General features: G+C 39.0%; 1 pseudogene; it reads left to right on the top strand.

Moving 5' to 3' along the window:
• The first annotated feature begins 585 nt into the window (after positions 1 to 585).
• LOC146620840 (uncharacterized) lies at positions 586 to 2,673 on the top strand (annotated as a pseudogene).
• The last annotated feature ends 20,529 nt before the right edge of the window (positions 2,674 to 23,202 follow it).

Genomic DNA, 23,202 nt, shown 5'->3' with positions numbered 1-23,202 from the left:
TGAACAGTGCTCCGTGGGATGTTCGAGGCTTGGGAAATGTTTTTGTAGCCCAAACCTGCTCTAAATTTCTCAATAACTTCATCCCTGACATGTCTGGTGTGTTCTTTGGACTTCATGGTGTTGTTGTTCCCAATATTCTCTTAGACAACCTCTGAGGCTGTCACAGAGCAGCTGTTTTTGTACTGACATTAGATTACACACAGGTGCACTCTATTTAGTCATTAGCACTCATCAAGCAATGTCTATGGGCAACTGACTGCACTCAGACCAAAGGGGCTGAATAATTACGCACACCCCACTTTGCAGTTATCTATTTGTAAAAAATGTTTGGAATCATGTATGACTTTCATTCCACTTTCACGTGTACACCACTTTGTGTTGGTCTTTCACATGGAATTCCAATAAAAATTATTCCTGCTTGTGTCTGCAATGTGACAAAATGTGGAAAAGTTCAAGGGGGGTGAATACTTTTGCAAGCTACTGTATTCCTCTTCAGAATATCTTCTGCAATTTTTTGGATTGCCGTATGTGTGAAAATGGCTCACACTTCTATTCTGCACACAATCTTCTGTGTATTTTAGTGAAATGGATTACCTTCTTGCCAAATCACGGACGAGGAGAAGGAGAATTAAAGTTAGAGTTCAGCAGCATTTACAGAGCCTTGCTTTAGATGCTGTGGAACTTGCAGAGAAGGCCGTGGACCAGGCTTTGCAATACACTGAAGATGTGGCGAACAAACATTCGATTGTGGATGAAGCAGTGGAAAATATTGAAGATATAGAAAATAAAGATGAGACTATCAACAAGGCAGAGGACAATGTAGAGGAATATTCGAGTAACAGCTTGGATGAAGATTTATCTCTGGATTTTAATAGTAATGACTTTTACATGGATAGTGAAGCGGATGAAGAACAAAACTGTGACTTTCCTGATGTGGAGTCAAACTCTGATGCTAAGAGGAAACTTGCTGAATGGGCAGCAAACCGAAATGTGTCTCATTCTGTGTTGTCAGAGCTCTTAACCATGCTTTTGGAGCTTGGTCTAGATTTGCCAAAGGATCCCAGAACTTTGCTCAGTACATTAAAAGACTGTGAAGTGAAACAGATTGGCAGGGGAAGTTACTACCATTTTGGTCTTGAAAGTGCAGTATTGTCAGAACTGAAAATAATAAATCAACATGAACTGAAAACTGATACATTAACCATTCGTGTGAATGTTGATGGTTTGCCTTTCTTTAAGAGCTCTAATATGCAACTGTGGCCTATTTTAGGTAAGATAGTTGAACTGCCACAAGCAAATGTTTTCATGATGGGTATATATGCTGGTCCCTGCAAACCTGAGTCGGTGAACGACTACATGCATGATTTTATAGAAGATGTAAAAAAGGTCACAAAAACTGGTATTGTTTTCAATGGAAAACACTTCAATGTACCCCTTCCAGATGCTTTTATCTGTGACACCCCAGCTAGAGCTTATTTAAAATGCATCAAAGGTCATGGTGGCTACAGTTCTTGTGAGCGCTGTACACAGTATGGTGTTTATGTTGATGGGAAAGTTATTTTTCCAGATATGGATTCAAGTCTCAGATCAGATTCTCAGTTTGAAGAAATGTTAGATGAAGATCACCACAACTCCAAATCACCTCTTCAAGAGCTAGGCATTGGCATGGTTTCAGCCTTTCCCTTAGACTATATGCATTTAATTTGCTTGGGTTGTACGTAAATTACTTGCCCTGTGGATTAAGGGACCATTGCAGTGTCGGGTTCCTACTTCTACTCTGTCTGCCATTTCAGATCACTTAAAACAGTGTAGGCAAAGTCTGCCACGCACGTTTTCCAGAAAGCCACGGTCCCTAATGGAGTACAGACAATGGAAAGCTACAGAATTAAGACAATTTTTGTTGTATACTGGACCAGTTGTGCTTTTCCAGAAACTGTGCAATCCACAGTACAAGAACTTCCTGGTTTTGTCATCTGCTATGAGGATACTTTTGTCTCCTTTGTGTAAAGAGTACTGTTATTATGCAAAAAATTTATTGAGATGCTTTGTTGCCAACTTTGCTAAGATTTATGGGACTAAATTCTTAGTTAAGAATACACACAGTCTTTTGCACCTAGCAGATGATGCTACAAAGTATGGCCCTCTGGATTTGGTTTCATGTTTTCCATTTGAGAATTATTTGGGACAGTTAAAAAAGATGGTGAGAAGACCACAGGATCCTGTACAGCAAATTGTCAGACGAGTTTGTGAAAAGCAATTGTATCCTCACAGGTCTTGCAAAATGCCAGAGGGTGTACTCACACAGCCACATACATCTGGACCTATGATGACTGAATTTTTTGTCCATCATTCTTTTCAGTACAAGATGTACAGACATGGAAATCAAATAATCTCCACCTCCAATGGAACAAATTGTTTTGATCTTGAAGGCAAAGTTGCAGTTGTGCAGAACATTGTGCTGTTCATCGGAGAAATACATGTTTTGTTTGAACTGTTTGAGACTGGAACAGCGTTTTTTAACTACCCTATTGATTCAACATCTCTGGGTGTACATTTGTTGTCAAAACTGTCAGGTCATCTTGCTAGTGCTCCTGTAACTAAATTTACAAAACCAATTATTTTGTTACCTTTCGTAATGCATTTGTAACTTTGCCTCAGCTACACAGCATGTAACTTAATGGCGTTTATTCTGCCCTCACTGCTACACTGGATACAGTTATGCAGATAGATAAACTCCTCGACAACTGACAGGTGTATCGTCCCTTTTATTGACGCTGCCTTCAATTATCAACAGAGTGAAACTACAAACAGAAGAAATAAGCAATATTCAGCCTATATATTCACACGATAATGCAAATCAGTTGACTAAACTAGCTAACATTGGAAAGAAAGTAAATCTGAATACAGTACACCTTTAACCATAAAAGTGCATAAATAATAGCAAATATAGTTGCATTAACTCTTGTTCAACTTAAATACTCACAAGCGATGCTTTCTGTAAAACAACGAAGAGGATGGATGCAGATGTTTATCTGAACAACATGCTGAGTCAGTCTTTTCTCAAAGTGTGCTGCATTACTAACTCTACAGCTAATAACAAACAAATCTTGGCATGAAAGAACTGTAGCGACTCTTGCTGGTGGGAAGAAGAACTACACCAGCACAGCGTTTACAGGACGTCTTCATTCAGTGTGGTCGAGTTTGTGGATGAAGTTGACTCTGATGGCTGCAAGAAGGTAGACATCATTCCATCAGAGTGGTTCCATGACGCAGAGAGAAAATTATGCTGGTGGCCTCCTGCCTCATTGGTGAATGTGACAAAGGCTGTAAAGGAAGGAACACCACCAACCAGCAACTGGATACTCTACGGTTACCTTTACTTTGGCTTACCCATTTTTCTTCTTCATTTGCAGAGGCACTGAAGAAGAATTCTTTGACTGCAGAAGTCAACCTGCAAGAAGCAGAGAAAGCTCTCTCCAAATGGTTCACTGGAGCTAGAGACAGAGGAGAACTGAGGGCTGCTAGGGGACAAAATAGACTAACGGCTCTGTAAAAAAATATAACAGACACCCCTGCTGATTCAAGACAAGGTTCTGAGTTTCCCTTCTTATTTTTTCCCATGTTGCTACAGTTCCAACTCTAAGCAATTTGAATGCAGTTTGATATTTCTAGTTTTTTAAGTTCACACTCCTTGGAATACAGTTACTTAAACCCACAGTTGTGTGACAAAATAAATGTGAACAAAATGTGTTTTGTGTCCCCTCTTGATGTTTCTATTTGCAGTCAGCTTTAATATATTTAGTGTCTTTGTGTCACAGAAGCCGTATTGGCCGTCTGTTAAATTGATTTTGTGGCTGTTTTTCTACATGGGACCCGCCCAGTGCCAGAAATTAGCCAATTCAAACAAGAAGTAAGATGCAACTACAGAACCCACCGATAATGCCATTCCAACTTTTTAGCTAATGATTTCCTCATGTTGTACACACTAAGAACTTGAAAAATGGGGCCCGGGTGGGTTTCTTAATTTCGTTGTTCTCATGACAATGACAATAAAGTTTCTGATTCTGATTCTGAGTACTTTGCCCAGTTGGGGTCCATTTAGTTCCCAGATTTTACCAATATAAAACCAAGATGGGCTTATAAAATGGGGCCATTATGGAACCTGCGGACAATCCCACTTAAAACCCACTTTTTAGCCTATGTGGTGCCCACATGGTACCCACAAAAAACTTGAAAGATGGGGCCCGGGTGGGTTTCTGTGTATGTTGCCCAGTTGGGGCCCATTTAGTTCCTAGATTTTACCAATATAACACCAAGATGGGCTTATAAAATGGGGCCATTATGGAACCCGCGGACAATCCCACTTAAAACCCACTTTTTAGCCTATGTGGTGCCCACATGGTACCCACAAAAAACTTGAAAAATGGGGCCCGGGTGGGTTTCTGAGTACTTTGCCCAGTTGGGGTCCATTTAGTTCCCAGATTTTACCAATATAACACCAAGATGGGAATTTAACATGGGGCCATTATGGAACCCGCGGACAATCCCACTTAAAACCCAATTTTTAGCCTATGTGGAACCCACATGGTACCCACAAAAAACTTGAAAGATGGGGCCTGGGTGGGTTTCTGTGTATGTTGCCCAGTTGGGGCCCATTTAGTTCCTAGATTTTACCAATATAACACCAAGATGGGCTTATAAAATGGGGCCATTATGGAACCCGCGGACAATCCCACTTAAAACCCACTTTTTAGCCTATGTGGTGCCCACATGGTACCCACAAAAAACTTGAAAGATGGGGCCCAGGTGGGTTTCTGTGTATGTTACCCAGTTGGGGCCCATTTAGTTCCTAGATTTTACCAATATAACACCTATATGGGCATTTAACATGGGGCCATTACGGAACCCGCGGACAATCCTATATGGGGCCCATTTTTCAGCCCATTTCCAAACCATATGGGCCCCACATATAAATGTTGGCTGGGTATGAAGGAGTATGATGTTTCAAATTGGGATTATATTGATGCTGATGAACATTATATGGAAGAACAAATTTAATCAAGCAGCATTAGCTTTCTCCCACAAGTACGTGAAAAAATGTGACCTTCGCGTGACCTCTAGAAGGTGTCTTGGCACTAGCAGAAACATTAAGTGCTGTAAATTATCAGATCCAACTTGACACATCCCCCAACGCCCTGTCAGATGGCCCTCACCAGTGCTGAGCGCAAGCTTTGCCGTTTTGGATATGCTCTGACTTAGCTCTCTGGTTATAACAATTTGGCACTTGTCAGAATTATTCAAACTTTAACACCTTTCCCATTTCTCCCACATTTAACATATGTTTATTACTATTCAGTTAGAAATACTTATCACAGACATTGTACTGGTTAATCACAGTTTTTCGTGTAATCTGAGATTGGTTATATTTTTCCTCATTTGTGGCTTTCTATCCCTGTTTATTATTGTATTTAATAGAAATGTAATCAATTTCCTCCATATATCTGATAAACTTGCAGGTTTTTAAATTGACTGGTGTGTTTCTTTAGATCACATATAAACTAGAGCATATATTTGACAATTTGCGATAACGATATAACTGATGATATAATTGATGTGAGACAAAATACAACTCCACAACTTTACTAGCGCAAAAAACCCATCCATTTATTTTCACTTAAAGAAGCAGCTGTTTTTATGTGCATTAAAGCTATATAAAAATGTAACAGTGCAAATGTAAATTCCTTGCTGAAAGTTTCCAGTAGAAATGGGCTGGCATATCCTGAGCATAACCATGTATAATATCCACTAAAGTTAAAAAGAGGTGCTTTGCAACATTAAACTACAGTGTGCCAAATAAAAAAATTCAAATACATGTTTTTCGGACCATAAGGTGCACGGGATTATAAGGCACATTAAGCAACACAAAGCAGTCAGATAAATCAAACTTTATTCAACTCATTCTTCTTGCTTCCTCCACTTCCGTACCATTGATTCATTAATGCTGTATTCTATCACAGCTGCTCTATTCACATGTTGTTGCAGTATATTAATGACTAACTTTGTATTGTGGATGGATTGTCTCAGTTGTTCTCCTGACTGAAGTTTGGTCTGTTTACAGCATCCTGCCATGCAATTGCATTTGTCCCTAACCCTCAGGTTAAGTTTTATCGAGTGGAAAAACTTAGCGTGCATCCTCCAGCTTCACTGTTTATGTTATGCTAACATAGCTGTGTCGCTAGCGATCCCGTAGCACAACATTATATACCAGCTAGCCAAACTTCAGTAACCCTACAAACGTCACTGCTGTTTAGTTTTCTGTCTTCATTTATGTTGGAAATGATAGCAGAGCTGTACATTTGAATTTTTTCAGAAATCTATCATTAAAACATGCTATATCATGCTTAGCGCGCTAGTTTCGCTAGTTACCTAACTTCCTGCTAACTTCTTAAATATAATAAATTTTGTTTTCATGGATGCCTGGATGTTAAACTTAATTGTTACACCTGGTAAAGCAGCAATGTGAAACATTTTATTAAAGATGAAAGAATTTAGACAGTTTTTAACTCTCAGTGTGCCACAGTGTTCGTTTGACTTTGGGACCTGAAGAGAACGGAGTTTTGGACCCAGATTACTCCCAAATTTATGAGCATCTTAGTCCGACAAATATGGTAATAACGACGCCCGCTTGCATGTTCTACAAAAACATCCGTTTATCCGTTCCACTTAATGATCTGCTTTCCCCCTTCTCATTCTCCTCTGCCGCCATGCTTTTCGGCCATGTGCGTATGAAAACAAAGGCACTGCGCATGCGCATTTTACCCATATTCTATCGCAAAATTTTATTTTCTTATCGTTGCCTAACATTGTACCGGTATTACCGTGAACGGTATAATATGGCCCAGCCCTAATATAAACTTAATGATTTTGAGCATCATACGTTCTCTGACATTTTTAACAGGTCACAGACTTGAACTGTATTTTTTTCACGTTCCTCTGACTCCTCTTTGTGTTGTGTTCAGTGTTGCCAACTCCTCAGTAAGGAAAATCGCTATTGGCCGTCCTAAAAGTCACTAGAAGTCGCTAAATAATGCCATCGCCTAATTTGCATAATTGGTCATGCTAATGTAATTGTAACCTACGTTGTTGGAGAGAGAAATAACATCGTGGAAGAGACAAAAAGTGAATAAGAAACGTCCTAAATGCATTTAGAATTTATTTAGAACTACAAATTAAATTTCTTTTAGGAATTATTGTTTTGGGTTTTTTTAATGTCACAATTCCAGTCCTGGGGTCCGTTCTTCGTACCTCGCTTACTACATCAAATGACACATCCAAGATCAAATCATCGCGCCAACTTTGAGCTCGCTATTCCGGTTCTCCGAACACACCTGTTGTTGACGATTAGTATAGCTGGATGAAGTAATGTGAGATCACTGGGTGGCTTAACAGGGGCTACGCATCGATAGTAGAAACATTGGTCGGCAACCCATTGATTGGTTGGCGAAAATGTCGAAGGAGCGCGCTCAGTATTTTTCGGCAGCAGAGCAAGAACTCTTGATTGAGGGATTTCAGGAGTTTCAGAGTTTAATTAAAACGCAAGGGAACACTGCAAAGGCTGCAAAAGCAAGGAGAGAGGGCTAGCAGAAAGTTGCTGACAAATTAAACTCGTAAGTAATTTAATAATAATAATAATAATAGATTGAATTTATGGGTGCTTTTCAAGGCACCCAAAGCGCTTTACAATGCCACTATTCATTCACTCTCACATTCACACACTGGTGGAGGCAGCTACGGTTGTAGCCACAGCTGCCCTGCGGCAGACTGACAGAAGCGAGGCTGCCATATCGCGCCATCGGCCCCTCTGGCCAACACCAGTAGGCGGTAGGGTAAATTTATTATATTATATCCTCTTTCACATTAGAGCCACAACAGGACCCACTAGAACATGGGAACAAGAAAAAGTGAAATATAAGAATATTCTACAGAATGGTAATATTTATCACTTATATTGCTTTTAGTCTCTTGAAAAGAGACCCTGAAATAATCTGTTTGTTTGTTTATAACAGCAACCAAGAAAAGGGCAGAGCACAAAAAGACAGGTGGTGGTCCTGCACCCCCTCGTCAACAAGTTGGTTAACAAAATAATACCCTCACGGGAAAATCGATATCTCTCTATGAGCACACTGTCGCGCTGAGCTAAAGGATCCTGTCCATCCCGCAATATACGCTGAATTCTTTAAACTCTCCTTATCAATCTTGCACCTTCCGCAATGGGCTGCTCGCGTACAAACGGACAGGACATGGCTGCGACAGACTTCCCAAATCCACCTTCGCTTTTATAGCCGTGGTCTCTCATCTTGATTACACGAAGTAATTTACAATTACTACTCTAACATATGAATTACATCTGAAATAATCAAATACATGAAATAGAATGATTAATAGTACATTTCCCTTTTTTTAGGAAATGACCTGTATGTATCTGTATGGAATCAATAAAAGAATCAAATACATTATCTTTAGTTACATTGATAATATTTATTTATGGAAAAACAGTGGTAAAATATCGCTGTTGCTTTCGTATAAATGAAGCGGACATACCTGAGTGGCCGCGATCTAATCTTGTTCACATAAAGTAAGCCTGCTCCCGAGCAGGTTTACGCTTACGGATCTGTTGCTATGACAGCAAGTCCCGGATGAGCTTCGGAGAACCGAACGATCCAAGGTCACGCGAAATCGTCAACAATCAAATCCAGCTAACTTACTTAGCGAGGTACGAAGAATGGACCCCTGCACCTTTATCTGGGCTTGGACTGGCAAAAGTGACCCGAAATAGGCACTCTGGTGGAGTTACTTTCTGTGTGTGTGTGTGTTTATGAGTAGTTTTAAACCTTGTGATCCACAAAACAGCATAACAGTGAAAGAAGAACTGACTGCGTTACAATCAGTGCGGGAGCAGTGGCTTCGCTCATGCGCGATTCATTTGCAGTTTGGACGCATAGGGGTGAACATCTCCTACCCTGATAGCAGCTGCGTGAGGACTATCCTCTGCCTGTGAGCGCTTTGGCATGGGCGAGGTGCCAACAGCAGCAACCGCTGCTCGTTGAGAGTAGGAACAATATACGCTTTCACGTCAAAAAGCCGTCATAAATAAGTCTCCAATAACACCAGAAAAAGTCGCCAGATTTGTCGCTAGTCGCTTTTCAGAAAAAAAGTTGCTAAGGGGGTCTGAAAATTCGCTAAATATAGTGACAAAGTCGCTAAGTTGGCAACACTGTTGTGTTTGAGGATGCATATTATCCCTGGCAGGATAGCTGTGAATACCTTAGAGGTGTGGATTGAATGTTTCTTATCTTAACTGTCGCAGTACTGAGAATATTTAATCAGATTAAGTTTCTTCAATTCTAGCTAATATTCTGCTTTCAGAAAGTTTGTTTTATTATGTGTCGTATTCTTTGATCATCATCCAATCTTTTGTCAGGCTAAAAAAACATGCATTCCTGTAATTAAAATGGTATTTATTTTCATTACTTGTGCTTAAATTCACATCGGTTTCGCGGCTGTTTTCTCATCAGATCAGCGTGACTTAAAGCTCATGCAGTATAAACAAAATTATCACCGCTGCAACACTAACATCAAATTAATCACATAGTTATTAATTTGCCACAACAACCAAACCATTCATCATAAACATGTTCATCAAATTACAACTAAGGTATCTTTATATCAGTGTTGAACGACAGAAGATCCATCCCAAGGTGCCAAAGTATTAGATTGATATAAGTAATTCAGAAGATGATGTATCGGGGCTGATACAGTCAAGGTCAGGGATGGTACTGCCCTGGGAGGAAAAAAAGCTCTATCCAATATAATTTATAAATTAATGTGTCCCGATCAAAGGTCTCAGCCTCACCATGACACCAGGTTTATGATGTGTTTTTTTTCCCTTTTGACTGAGGTGTCTGCTTGTAATTGGGACCAAAGGTTCAGTTAATGTTCATGAAGCCATGTTTCACAGAATGGTCTCTTTGGGCATAATAACAGTTTTCAGGGTACTCATGTGTATTGGTGACAGGGATACTGATCACTGCAGTATTGTCTGCTGAGACATAACACTCATGAAACCTATGAAGTCTGCATTACAGAGCTGAAGGCATTTAAGTTGCCTCCGACCAAGTCCCTGTTGCAGCCTTTGTCTTTTGTAGTTTGTTTAGGTTTATTTTCTTGCTGGTTTGTTTATTTTTTACCTGCTTCTTACTTTTCCTTTGACTCTGCAGATAGATTTAGACAATGAGAACATTTCAGTTATCTTTAGGCAACAAAACTAGCTAGGTCTGCGCAACAAGTACTACCTGGTTAGGATTAGGCAAGAAGAATTCTTTTGCTAGGTTTATCCAACAACAACTATCTGGTTAGATCGAAGCAACAAGGACTTCTTAGTTAGGTTTAGGCAACAAGACGTTCATGGTTAGGTTGAGGCCACAAGAATGTTTTGGTTAGGTCTAAGCAATTCTTAGTTAGGTTTAAGGAACACTAACTACCTGGTTGATTTGTGCACTGACATTACTTAGATTTAGAAAAAAGGTCATCCTTTAGGCTAAAATATTCCCTGATGATTAGGATTGACATGACAATCTCATTGAAGCTATCCATCAGGGCACAGATATCCAGTGACACCTTGAGCCATGCCAACATCTTTGGCAAAACAGTATGAATTAACACTGTGGTAATAAGGCTTGAAAAAGCTGTGAAAGGAGGGCCCGCCATTTTCAAGCCTTTAACGTCTTTCAGTTCCAAGAGCCTTCTCTAAAGTGGTCATTCACAATTCTGAGGAATATAACAGGCTAAACACTAAGCACATAGGAGATTTATCATCAAGTGCAACAGAATAAGAACAGACTGATATTTGTTGATAATCATAAATGTCACTGTACTAGATGGTATGATGCAAAATGCAAAAATCCTATGCCCACATAGCAGATGTGCCCAGCTGTTTTCAAAGTCTGTCGCAAACCCAGCAGAGAAGTAGAATTATTCAAAGTGTCATTCAGTCGACTGCTAATGTGGTATTTCCCTGATTTTTAATTTAGTGTCAGTTAGGCCCATGAAGGAATTCCCTTCATCATTAGCAGAACAATCAGAGACTGCACTCCACCAAAAAAGTAGAAAATATACAAATGAATCAAAAGAAAATTATTACAATATTGTGAAAAAAGTTCTTTTTTTAATTCAATTTAGTGTAAAGGTAAACTTTCATATATTTTATATGTATTACACATAACGGGGGAATTTTACAAGCCACTTGTCTTTTCATTTTCATTATTATGGCTGATATTTATTTTGAGCCCAAGTAAATCACTAAAGAGTATATATACTGTATCTCTTAGTCTAGTTTCAGTGCACACAAATGCAATCATGGGAAAGGCTGCTTACCTGACTATTGTGCAAATAGCATTGATGGCACCCTCCACAAGGAGAGTAAGCCACAAAAAAGGTCATTGCTGAAAAGGGTGGCTGTTTGCAGAGTGCCGTATCAAAGCATATTAATGCAAGGTTGAGTAGAAGGGAAAAGTGTAGCAGGAAAATGTGTAAAAGCAACAGGGATGACCAGTGTATCACCAGTGGTGTCAGTGAACATGTACAGATGCCTTCAGGAAAGGAACTCGCATTACTGATATCAAACCACTGCTGAAGCAGAAATGTCAGAAGCATCTTACCCGGCCTAAGGAGTAAGAGAACTTCCAAAGTCTTTTCAGATAAAAGTAGATTTTGTAATTCATTTAAAAACACTTCTTCTTGAGTCTGGAGAAAGTTTGCTGAAGCACAGAATGCAGGGCGTTTCAATGCTAGTGTGAAGTTTTCCTCAGTCTGTGATGATTTGGGGTGCCATGTCATCTGCTGGGATTAGTGGTGGTTGGTCCACTTTATCAAGTCCAAAGTTGCTGTGGCATCTCCAGGTAGATACCAGGAGATTTTGGAGTACTTCATGCTTCCAACTGCTGACAAGCTATATGGAGAGGCTGACTTCCTTTTCCAGCAGGACTTTGCAGCTGTGCAGAGTGCCAAAACTAAAATAAGAAACACACAACCCAAAAATAAAGACGAGACAAAGGCCACTATTAAAATAGCAAGTTGATCACCTTCATGCGACATCACATTAATATAAAGAATATATAATATATGAAAGTGTACCTTCCTTAATTAAACTATGAAAAAATACCTTTTTTTAGCAAGCTATATTTTAGCGAGCCCATGTTTTTGTGGGGGGAGGTGAGGGGCCCCATGCAACACAGATCTCCCCCAGTTCCAGTGGTTGTTATGTGTCTATAGTTTAGTTATTCATCTAACTGAATCTGACTGAAGCTGGTTGAATTCTTGGATTTTCATGGGATGAATACTTCGTTTTAAAGTTTTTATTTTATTAGTTTGTTAAAAAAAGGAAATCAGACATATAATCCACTGAAACAGCATGCCGCAAAACAATTGTTAATGTAAAGATTTTTTTTCAGACGATTAACGTGCAGTAGCAGCTACCAACACTATTAATAAGCCATACTGGATGAGGTGGGGTATCATCTCATAGTGCAGTCTGATACAAGGACAGCAAATGAGTGAAAATGGACCTTGACACTAATCATTTGGCACAGGCGAGGCCACATCAATGCAGTACGTGCTGCTCTGTTAATTTTCCATAGACAGTATCAAGTGTACAGAATATGACATCCTGCATCTCCTCTCCCCGAATGTGTGTCGTCTCTTTGTAAAGTAGACCATTAAAAATTGATGCCATCCACTGTTGCTGCATTGAGCTTTGTCTGCATGAGTTCTCAGTCATTTGGTGAGGCCCAGGGGCAAAAAAATACTGCTCCAACATGCAGTTCCTCTCTGTCTTTCTATTTCCCTATGTTTCCACCTCAAGCCCATTAAACTACTGAGAGCAAAGACAAGAGGGGAAGCATGCAGCCTGCAGGCACCTACAGCAGCTCAAGATCTCCTCCCATACTTTAAGTCGCATACTGCTGCAAACTACAAGGACATTAAGCTAATTGGTATGCATGATGTGGTGCAATTTGACCATGTGCATGCATGCATGTAACATCTTATTCTTATTTATCACACAATAGCATCAGGGAGGTGTCTGATCATTATTAGCTTCATTCTGCACCATTACCCTGAGTACAAAAACATACAGAGGGATGAAGAACTTATATATAGCATTCCCTCTATGCCTATATGTTGTCAGTATAATCAATGGCAGTAAGAGACATGATTATTGACATGATTCATATGATTATTATAACTTTGACCTTTAGATCAGGCTTTTGCCTTTGAAGGGGAGGTTAGAGGTCAAACATGACATAATAGATAAAGGATCGATGTCTTGTTTCTATCCTCTATGTTCAGTATGTAGCCTATTAAATTGTGTTATATTAATAACTTTTTTGGAAATGAAAAAATATACCTGAAAGTTCACACCTGAAAATGTGTGAATTTTTGTTGTGACTATTAGTATTTAAAACCTATAGCACATTGTTGGGTACATCTTCGGACAAAGTAGTGCATAAAATTTCACAGTAATGCCGACTTTTAATTATTCCAATTCCAATTGTTTTAATTGTGGTCCAACAGATCCACTGTTGATCTGTCTCTGCATTAGGAGAGGCATGTGTCTATCACATAGTGAACGTGTGCAAGTGTTACACAGAAAATAAGTGCTTGTTTGAATGTACGTGTGAATGAGTGAATGAAACATGTATATGCAAAAGCGTTACATAAGATAATTCAATTATCCATTGGTTTTTTGTTTGTGGATGTGTAATCACTAATAATCTAGTTCAAAAAACAAATTTATTTTGTGAACCCCTGCGAATGTATTTCAGGAATGAAGCCTTATAAGCACTTATTTCTGAAAATCAACTTTGCAGACAGTGTTAAATCTAACTCAGTTTTTGAGAGGCTCCATAGTGTAAACTAGCCTTTATACATGTCCACTTTAAGCCCCGGTGTGGATGGCATATTTGGGTGACTGCATGTGTAAGCCACCTTCTACTATGCACAACTTGATCTTCCTCGTGTGCTTAGGGGGTTTCTTATAGGACTGATGTGCATTGTAATACCACAGCTGGTGTTTTAAGGTGAATACATAACAGGCTGACCTGGCTCTGCAGTTGTTAGTACACATTTACACTTCCTGTGACTGAGTGACTACATCCTGCTCAGTTTATAGATGATAGCAGTACCTGGCAGGAGGTCAAAGAGGGAAATATCCATCAAGTGAATCCAAATGAGAATGTGTGTTAGCGCCGCTTAAAGCACCTCTTCACGTCTGTCTGTGTTTTGACATCCTTTCCTTTTGATTTGTTTCAGTGTTACATGCTGAAGCTTAAAGGAAGTGATAGCACAGTACCTTGTCATGGACCTCGGCTGATGCACAAGAACAAATATACTGTCACGTACACGATTACAATGACATGATCACTTGAAATCAGTCTGTCTAGAACCAGCTGAAAAAAAGGTGAAAAGTGACATTTCTTTGTATATTTTGGTAAAAGGTAATTTTTGCTACCTTTTATTCCTCATATGAATTTCCTCATTTCCTTATAAAGCTTAAATCAGCTTGGGATTTTGCAGCTGTGACTCATCCTTTAGGGTACAGGAGATCATGTCTTTTTAGCCACAAGTAAGCATTATCCAGAATTACCTCCCCTGCTGCTGTCCGAATGTCACTCTCATCATTAACTTTTCACCCTCTCTGCTGGCATACAGGCAGGATTTCACCATGGAGAAGACCAGAAACTGTCCACATGACTCCCTGAGATCTTGCAAGAATTCTCAGTGTATTTACATCTTACATCACACAGCAAAACGTGCCATTTTAAATAAGACCCAGTGATGGTTCCCACAACTAAATGTAAATAGAATCTCTTAAGACGTTAACAGCCAGGCATCAATCAAGTCTAATTTAAAAACCAAACTATTATCCAAATTGCTGTGAAACTGTTGACTCTTCAGCACTTTTTAGTTTCACGTTGTTGAAATAAAACAGGCTGAGAGGTGCTCGAATCATCACATATTTTAAAGGCTGCACTAAAAGTGTATTGGCAACTTTTTAATGGGATGTAATTCAGTGCCACCCATTTGGAAGTTAGGTGGTTTAATTAAATGTGTATAAGAAACAAAGCGAGAGCTCAGAGGCCATCAGCCAAGGGGATTAGACTCTGCTGGTAACATGCACCTGCAAGGCAACAGGAAGCATGAAAACAATGAGATTGTTTCTCTCGGTGCCTCACAGAGCTTTGACTTCAAACCCCCTTTGAGTTCTAGAGTCTGAGTTCTAGATCAGTGTAATTTCCTGCCACATAACCACTGATGGATCAGGAGAAATCATTTTATGTTTCTGGGTTTTCTTTGCATTGGCTGGCTATGATTTATTGAAATGACCTGTTCATGGTTTTCTGAATAAAGAAATTTGCAGTGTGCTGCCAGCCTTCTAACAGAACTTAAGTTCCTTGAAGTTAAAGTACAATTTTGCACTCAGGCTCAGTTTGGTTGGCAACTAATTGGCCCAATGCCACCTGGTATCCAAAAAAGCTTATTTTATTTCTTATTTATTAGTTTAAGTTGTTGCTTTTCTCTTTAAAGCCTTATTCAGATTCATTTTTGTGACACTCAATCACGTGAAAGCATCCTTACAATATCCTTACAATTGGAATTACCTTCCAAATCTTTTTTGATTGATTGATCATACTTTATTCATCCCAAGGGAAATTGGGTTAAGGCTGCCAGCCGTGCCAGTGCCATTTTCTTCGTTTTTATTTATTTTATTGATCTATTTAATTTGGTGGCTTTGAAACAAAAACAGTAACTCACTCCAAAAAAAAAAAGATTGTGTCTTTGGATGCTGTCTGCTTCATGGACTCCTGTCTGTGCATTTCAGTCCAGCTTTTGGGTGACCTGTTATTCTTTGGACATTGTCATTACATTCAGCTTTTAAAACTTCTCTCACCTGTGGTTCAGCACATTCCTGCTGTGGTAGTTTCACCTCAGCATGAGAAGAAAGTTGGTACAAAACTTTCACTTTAAAAACTTTTAAAAATCCAGACTTCACTGTGCAGATCCAAAAATGTACTGCTGACTTTCACGCCAGCACAATTTCACCTCCACTTTGGTGGGTCACACCTGCTGCTCTGTCTCACCCTGCGTAAGAGAAACACGCCAGTCAGAATACATAAAGTGATTTTGATATTTTATTAGAGTTTTAAACCCATTTGATCCTTTATTTAAGCATTAAATATAATTTTCAATCTACTGGTTATTTTGATGGTTAAGATCGCTGATAATGTGACTTTACAACACACCTGCCCTTTTCTGCACTGTGGACATTTAACAGAAAGGGTGCAGTTGATGAGCCATTAAATAATGCATTAAATCATGTTTTCTCCAAGCTTTGATGACCACGTGCCAGTTTAGGAAGATACTTGCTATTTCTTTACTCCTCCGACAGCTTAGAATTTAATCAGACTAATAGGATCACATAACATGGAATCACTTAATGGGTTTTCACCCAATCAGAGCTCAATGTTTAGCAGGGAATAACCTGCTAGTTGTGATGGATCATGAGTCCAACGAGCTTCTACATCATTGATGTTCTGGTTTTCTGGTAATTGTAATTTTCGACTACACCGTAAAAAATAAAATCCTAAAAAAAACAGTAATATTCTGGCAGCTGGGGCGCCAAAATAATACCAGAAAATAACAGAAAATAACTTTCTCATGAAAATATGGTTATTTTCAGTAATGACAATACAGTTTGTTGCCCTAATTTTACATGGGATTTTGCCTTTTTCAAGTGCTTTCAAACATTAAATTAGGAACATTTTAATGTGATTAAACAATGAAATTACCTATAAACAAGGTCAATGAATGTGGAAATATGAATAATAATACTTAAATGTACAGAAATATACAGTTAACAGTTGTTTTAAATAATAATGGATTGCATTCATATTGCGCTTTATGAGACCCTCAAAGCGCTTTACAATTCTACTTTATAATTCCCCTCTGGCCATCACCAGTAGGTGGTAGGTGAAGTGTCTTACCCAAGGACACAACGACCGAGAGTGTCCGAGCCGGGGCTCGAACCAGCAACCTTCTGATTACAAGGAGAACTGCTAACTCTTGAGCCACGATCACCATAAATAACAATAATAATTATTAATATTTGATGCAAAAAAAAGTTTATACGAATCATTTTATATACTTTTCCATAGCATTACATTTGAATTTAACAGTTCAATCTTTCAAATAACGGACAAATATTTGTGAAATTATGATACATTTGTGAATGTGTTTTAACAATCTAAATATGCATACAGACAAATACATTTAAAACACAAGAATATTATGTTTTATTACATTTACAGTGATTTTACGTTAATTTACATTTGAAATGTAAAATCACAGTCTATTTACGTAACTTTAATGGTATTCTAGAAGAACAGTACAAAAATACACAGTAAAATACTTTTATATTACAATTTTTTTTTTTACAGTGTAGTTTATATACTGGGGCCTTTTTTTTCTTATTTCATGTTTCCTTGTTTTCATCCTTTGGCGGTCACAAGACATTAACAGGGGCCACTGTAGTGAGCTTTAGTGCTCAAAGAGTCACTAATACATTGTGGCGGGGTGTGGTTTATGGCTCAACTGCAGAGGAGGGCTGTTGTCCATGAACTAATCATGCTTCCCCGTGTGAGTAGGATAAAAAAAAGAATGAAATTTTTTTGAAATAAAGAGAAAAAATACTGTAAATTATATATTTAAGTGGTTGCAATGCTGTGTGCCAACTTGAATTTACTTTTAGTTGAGTAATGTCTCAAATGTGTAATAGTTCATCTACTAAAGCAATGTAAAGATACTTCACCATGTTTTTTACCGTTGTACTGGTAGAATCTGCTGTAGAAGTGTGCATGAGAAATCAAGGATCTCAGTCTGCCTCGCATGAACCTGACATTTTGGACTTTACTAAAGTTTTAAAAGGAATAAAGAAGCAAGAAGTTCTCTTCTTGGAACTTGATTACAAACAGAAAAATGGATCCTTTGACTCAAGCTGTTCCTCTCTCTACGTGCAAACTGTGCAAATGTGTTATGGTTGACGTTTCAACTCATCTACATGCTGATAAGCCGTCTGTTTGGGCTTCACCCCTTCTTCCGATGATTACACTGCACTGTATGACAAAGAGACGCTGCTGGCATCTAAACCGCAATTAAAGTGAAAATGGCCGTGACAATTCCACTGACCGTATTTGCGTTTGTCGAGATAATTGTGACCACCGTAGAGGCCCATGCTGGGCTCAGGCTGCGCAAACACAGAGGAGGAAAAAGAAAAAACACAAAGGAGGGAGGGGGAGGAAATTGGACCACTGTAGCATTAGATTACCACCAGCAACAATCTGTCAGGTTAGCCTCCATTGTTGGTTCCGCAGGGCCCTGAGCGTTCACCAGGGTAAACAATGCATCACCTTTTTACCCTTGATTCCTTAAATGCTGCTGAATGGGTTTGAAACATATTGCCACAGAGTGGCTCTGGGGCCTGATGCTGTGGAGTAAAAGAGGCTGTGTGCTTTCTGTTTGTGCTTTTGGCAGCAGGAAGAACAGCTGGTCCTTTGCCGGGGCCTCGAATGCTTTGACCAGGCTCCAGGGTTTAGTGTAACCACGGTGACCTAATCACTTTCCAAAAGGCTGATTCTCAGCTTAAACTCTCAGCTCAGGTCAGAGGGATGTGAAGTTTGAACCATATGGCACTGACTGGTTCCTCTTTAGTGTCTCAAAGTGCTAACTTATCAATTCATCTTCTTGATGGCACTAAGTTAAAAACATTTTTGTCACTTTTTAATGGCTACCAAGCAACTGCACTGTTTAACCGACAGAGCAAAACATTTGTCTCCCCCTACTGACGGTTAGAGTACACAAACACTCGACTTGATTACAATGAGGGTCAGAATTTCAGAATTTCATGTTTGTGCTCGACAATAAAAAACCCAATAAAAAGTGCAGTGAAGAAACACCTTCTTGAGGCATATTTTAAAAAGTACAGTAAAGTACAGCATTAAAAACACACACAAAGAGAGAGCATATTTCTCTCATATTGGCCTCTCTGTAATGGATTTTTGATAAAGCTGATAGTTGAGGCTGGATCAGGTGACCTTGAATTCTCCCTTAGGTACACTACTGTTACGGCCCTGGGCCTTGGAGAGAGTGAGACTACCCTTTTGTGCTTATGCAAATCTAAGTGTGCCAGGACTCGTGGATGACTGGCTGCTGGGAGTCTTGTGCCAGCCTTCTTTTATGCAGATCACAGTGTGCCAGACCTCGCGGACGATTGGCTGCCTGGAGATCCAATGACCACTCCAAGACCAATTGACGGGCTGATTGTCTGCACCTGGGAGTATAAAAAGGCTGAAGAGCCTTCCCACTATGGGGAGCTGCTGCTCTGAAGTGGCCATGCAGTGGCCTCCTTGTCTGCGTTGCATGTGAAGCTTGTTGATTAAACCTGTTTGCTGTGTTGCTCTTTGTTTAAACCTGATATACAGCTGAACTTAGTTTCATTAGAGTTTTGTGAAGCTTGCTTGACTTAGTTACCCTTAGCTTTTATTTTGTGTGCCGCCAGCCTGCTTTAGTTAACCCTTAGCTTTTACGCCTGGCTGTTTTTTTCTTTTCTTTATGTAATAAGTAAATGCCCAGTGGTCTGTTGACTAGCCCTGTCGGTTTTCTGTTTAAAGTTTGAAATTAAAACCTTTTTACTTTACTCAGTTTGTGTGGGGGGGCTTGTTTATGTTACTCCTCCCCTGATGCCTAGCAGGGGGGTCGTAACAACTGCCAATAGGACTAGGCTCCTGGGTACTTCGCCTTCACTCACCTTTCTTTTTCTCTCACTATGTGTTTAAACTCCACTCTACAATTAATCATTAGTTATTATTATTATTAATATCTGGCTCTCTTTTGTCCTGTGTCCCTCCCATCACCCACAAATGGTTGTTGCAGATGCTCCTCCACGAACCTAGTTCTGACAGAAATTTCTTCCTCTTAAAAGGGAGTTTTTCCTTCCCACTGTTGCCAAATGCTCGCTCATAGGGGGTCATCTGATTGTAGGGGTTTCTCTGTATTATTTTAGGCTCTTTACACAATATAAAGCACCTTGAAGTGATTGCTGTGGTGATTTGGTGCTATTTAAATAAAACTAAATTGCATTAAACATGCATGAACATTATGTGCTTGTTTTTAAAAGCTGTCACTGATTGTGGAGAAACAATAGTTTTGTAAAGCAGAATAATTTGTTTGCCAGACTACTTGTTTCAGATGTTTTGCTATTTACTAATAATTAGAGAGGTTACTTTTTTAATTGTAAAGCACAAAATAATGATACAATAATTTCAGGTACTCTGCATGGTAGCTCAGTGGTTAGCACAACATTTAAAACCTGTCAGGCCCTTCTGTCTGCAGCTAGCATTTTCTCTTCTTGTTCCTTTGGGTTTGTCACCAACTTCTCCTGCCATCAGCCCAGGACAGTGTTGCAAAGAGACTCTTATTCTCAAGAGTTTCACTTTTTGTTTAAATAAACTCTAAAAATACAGAAATAAGCAAATAGTCCGAAACAACTATGTTGCATTTCAATACGATGATGTGACTCTGTGTGTGAGAACTCAGCTGTTTTTGTTCTCATGGTAATAATTTGTGAAATAATTGAAATAATTTATAATTTGTAATTTGTGAATAGTTAACAAAGTTACCGGCATGTGTGCAAATGTACACAACTCCCCTGTTTTAGAAACGCCCATAGAGATCTCCCTGTAGCTCTATGCTTATTCATTTGTCTGCAGCAGTTATAGCAGATATTCACATAACAGAGGTTGATATGCAATCAATGACTGAAACTGAACAAGAGAAATGAGTTTAAAAAAATGTGGTAATTTCAGTAAATTACCTAAGGGAGAAGAAAAACATGCACTGCTTTTCTGGGGAATTTTAATGGTCAACATGCGCTTTAAAATGATGTGGTTTGCAGTATGTATTAAGAAATGCCACTGTGCCAGGTTGTCACTTCAGCAAAATTCACTCTCACAAGCACCGATAAGAGTGTTTATTCTCTTGCACTCAACTGTCTTTGTGGATTTGTTTGCACACTGTTGGTAAGCACACTCCTTTAAAGACCTGCTGAACATCCCAGTGTGCGACTGGGCGTCATAGAAAATGAGGTGTAGTGTAATTCCTCCTTTGAGTAGATCAAAGCATTGTTTGTCCCTTTTCCCCAGCAATCATCAGATGCAGTGACTCATAAGCCTCATGTTTGTTCTGGGCTTTCCTCCACCCTATGTCTATCTGTTTGCCCATGACAAACTGTGGATTAAAGAGTAAAAACAATGACCACTGGAATGTGAACAAAGCACAATGTAAAGAATCTGCATGCCAAATGGACAGAAAACAGCTCAGCCAGCTGGATGCAAACACTACCTGGACCTCCTTTGTTTGTTGTTTCACCCAGAAGACAGAGCACGCTTAAATCATAGTCCTGTTGGTTAGCATCATTTTGAAGCAGAGCAATAAATTAGACTGTTTAGTCAATACAAATGTCCAACCAGGGCTTTAGTATGCCTGTACCAATATTTCAAAGCAAAGTTGAAGCATACATTCTGGCCAATAGATGGAGCAATAATCCAAGTTATGATGGTTAACATCAGCATGCCTTTGACTCAGTCAAGGTTATTACTTGATGACCCTGGGGAAAAAAACATTTTTGATTTACACCGAGTTTTATTTTATATATATTTTTTCAGGAAATTTGTTATGTTTTTTTAATTTGTTTTTCCTTATAATCTTGCCAGATAACCAGATAAATAAACAAAGCATCTATCTGATACCTCCACCTCAGCTCTCACCTTTGACAGCAGAATTCATGAACACCATCCACTAAAATGAAAATCACTGTGCATTCACTCTGCTAATCAGCCTTTCCCTTTATCCTATAGAGATTGGCCCATTTACATTAAACATGCAAGTAAAGTATTTTTTGTTTTTTCACTAAAGCCTCCAAGGACTGTAACAGTAAAGACTGAAAAACACATTTAAAAGCAGACAGATCGATTATCCAAAGAAGAAAAATCAAAAACATGGTGGTACAGCTGCAATGGAATAAAGTTGAAGTATGCCAAATTACATGAGAAGTGGACTAAAAATCAGTGGCAACAGGTCTTTAAATGTTTGGTTCAAATATTCATCAGAATGTATGGAGGAGGCCAGGAGAGATGTGACAGTGAGTATCGACATTACAGTCATTATGAAACACGGTGGAAGCTCATGGTTTGGGACTGAGTTTCAGCCAGTGGTGTTGAAGATCTTATTAACATTGATGGCATTATGAACACAGAAAGCAGATTTTGATCCACCATAAAAGCAACTGACTGCCAGCAGGTTCCTTTAGGAATATAACAGTGATCCTAAACACACTGCCCATGCAGTAAAATCATATCTGGATATAAAAACACTGTCAGTCATGGATCGAACTCAGCTTTGAACTCAACATGTTTGATGCAGTCTGAGATCATCTTGACAGAAAACAGAACAAAATGCAGCCAACATCCAAAGAGGAGCTTTGACTGTCCTTCACAAACCCTGAATAACCATTCCTGAAGACTAAAGAAAAGACAAGAAGGCTTGACAAGAGAATTCAGTCTGTGTTGACAAATAGAGCTAGTCATATAACTACTGAATTTCATGCACATACAAATTGCAGAAACTGTGTTTTTGCCTCTATTTCATGTCATTTGCACACATTTCCCATTTTCTGCACAAAATATAAAGAAATGAGGAGTAGCTCAAGACTTGTTCCTTCGTGGGAAGGCTAGAAGGTCTCTCTGAAGCTGCCAGATACTTCTTTATTCTGATAAAATCCTGAGTATGTTTGAGTGAGTCAGTGATGGACATTCAGAAATTTGGTTTTGTTCAGTTAGAACTTTTTGTTTTTCCCGGTTAACATTTTCACAATAGTGAAAAAACTTTATTTCAGTGAAGAGTTGAAACAGGCTTCGGTATTTGATCTTTTTTTTTTTTTTGTATATTCATCTTTGCATTAGTAGAGTATTTGTGTTCAGCTTGTGTGTTCTTTCTACACTCTATTGTCAGGTCGATCAGTAACACCAGATGGCG

Source organism: Diplotaxodon limnothrissa, linkage group LG12 (genome assembly GCF_057381915.1).
Source record: "Diplotaxodon limnothrissa isolate DT_005_m linkage group LG12, D_limnothrissa_male_GT1.1, whole genome shotgun sequence".
Classification (NCBI taxonomy): domain Eukaryota; kingdom Metazoa; phylum Chordata; class Actinopteri; order Cichliformes; family Cichlidae; genus Diplotaxodon; species Diplotaxodon limnothrissa.
The sequence above is the reverse complement of the archived record's forward strand: the minus strand, read 5'-3'. Positions and strand labels throughout refer to the sequence as shown.